This window comes from Charadrius vociferus, unplaced genomic scaffold, assembly GCF_000708025.1.
Source record: "Charadrius vociferus isolate BGI_N301 unplaced genomic scaffold, ASM70802v2 scaffold185, whole genome shotgun sequence".
In the NCBI taxonomy this organism is placed as follows: Eukaryota; Metazoa; Chordata; class Aves; order Charadriiformes; family Charadriidae; genus Charadrius; species Charadrius vociferus.
This window is the reverse complement of record NW_009648955.1, coordinates 4,824,624-4,825,500: the sequence shown is the minus strand read 5'-3', so window position 1 is coordinate 4,825,500 and position 877 is coordinate 4,824,624.

Genomic DNA, 877 nt, shown 5'->3' with positions numbered 1-877 from the left:
AAATCATATCTCATTGAAAGCTCCTCAGCAGGAGCTCATGCCAGAAGGTCAGCACATCTGTAGTGGTCAAGGGGAGGTGGGCAACAGTTCTGAAAAACACCTCCTCTTGTTTTGTTCCTATGCACAGATAATGGCATGCTTCTTCCACTGGGTAAGAATTGTTGCCATAGTAATGTTTCCAGCACTCCTTTGGATCAATAGCAGAACAGAGGGTTTTTCAGGTATTTCTGTTGTTTGCAAGCCCACAGTCATACCCCATATATATTTCCATTCCCTTTTGTAAAATAGGTTTGTTCAAAGATCTTTTAGCACTCTACAATCATGTGAAGAAAGCAACATAAACATGCTGTACAAAGATCTTAGGTCAGAATCAGACCTCCAGTGGGCAGGTGCTGTTTTGTCAAGAGAGCGGGGTTGCATTTGCTTAATCAAAGCCCTGGACTTGGCCCTGTAGGCCTATCAACACCTCACCAAATGCAGGAACAAATTGAAGCTGCAGAAATGGTTGCATTTTTGCTGAGGGTCCAGATATAGTTCCATTCACAAATGAGTGAGATTTTTCAGTGGATTTAAGGTTCATTCACTGCTTCATGGACACTCTGTAGGTGCCTGACATATTGCCACAGCATAGGTTCAAGCTGATTAGATGCTACTATTTCTGGGATGTGAGTGAAATGGGAGCTTTCCATAAATTATTAAGGGCTGAATCTACAAAAGCATGGATTTAGTCACTGCATCATCACTTTCAGCAACCACCTTCAACATGCAGATCATCAGAATCTGCCCATCTGCTCTACACATGCCAAAAGACTGTGTATGTGTTGAATAGAGGCCCCTATATTTCCCCTACATACCCTAGCAGTTAGGGCACATCTCG